Here is a 1,287-nt window from a genome sequence, read left to right as displayed (position 1 = left end):
TCATGAAGCATTGTTATATGTTATCTTTTCTTGGTAAATAGAAATACTGTATTAAAATTATAAGAAGGTCAATTATGCTTCTCTGTAGATTAACTGCTGAAGAGTATAAAATATAATTTATCAGAATAAATTTAGTTTAACATTTTTTATAACAGTACATATTATAATTACAATGGCTTTCAATGCCTACTTGCCCAAAGAAATTTACAATATGCCATTAATGCAATTTACATTTCAGGAAAATGTGAAATAGTTTGGCACAGTTAAAAATATAGTTTATCATTTATTAGAAAAAATGATTGATATTACTTCAATTTTGGTAGTCAAGATGAGAATGCAATGATAGCATTTGATTAGCGTCTAAGCACTGCAAGTCTTTCAATTGTTACTTATGAAATTTTACTTTTGAATTTTATTTTAATTTATTTCATTAAGAAAAATAATTACAAATATTTGTTTCGGCCATAATCAAAGCTGCATGTGAAAAGAACTGGATGGTTGTGTTTGTTTGTTTGATTTTAATTTATATATGTCAAAATGTTCCTATATTTATATTAGAGTGTTATGAATATGTAAAAAAATGGCAACAACCTTTAAGTAGCTTATACTCTCTGCTAGCATCTTAAAAATCATTTAAAGACTATGGTGAGTGTTCTGTTAATATGACTAATGAGGCTGCAAGTTCTTTGGATGATAGGACCCATTTCCTCTCAACTAAGAGTGTACTGAGCAGCGGCTTCTTTGACTCTCAGGGCATGGCAGAGAGATCCTCTACCAATCCTGGGCCAGCTTTGAAGAAAACTGGCAGATTCCACATTACAAAATTGGAAAGTCATTAAGAAAACATTGTGAAGAAAAAAAGAAAACAATGTGACTACCCAAGAGAGATGATCTGAGAAGTCCTGCTCAAACCTGGACAAAGGACTCGGCTGAATCCAGATCTCTCAGCATCCTGCCAAGCCCTGCGGACATGCCAGGGGCTGTGACTGAGGTCATCTTGACCCATCCCCATCAGAGAAACTCCTCAGCTTTGGACCTAAGATGCCCAACTCCCCTCCCCGCAAACGATCACTTAGTTGAAATTCCAATTCATAAAAATCCTCAAAGGAAACAAAATGGTATTGTTTTAAAGCATTGATTGTGGTGATACTTTTTGACACAGGGATAGATAACTGGGGTGCTGTTAAGCCAATCTCATGACAATTGAATTTTTTACTTTAGATTTTGCTCAATGATATTTCAATAGTACATTAAAAGATGGTGTAATAGTCTGGGTAATTTAGAGAA

This window comes from Echinops telfairi, unplaced genomic scaffold (assembly GCF_000313985.2).
Source record: "Echinops telfairi isolate 266 unplaced genomic scaffold, ASM31398v2 ScPeMD7_7469;HRSCAF=8507_1, whole genome shotgun sequence".
In the NCBI taxonomy this organism is placed as follows: domain Eukaryota; kingdom Metazoa; phylum Chordata; class Mammalia; order Afrosoricida; family Tenrecidae; genus Echinops; species Echinops telfairi.
Note: the sequence above shows the minus strand (reverse complement) of the source record.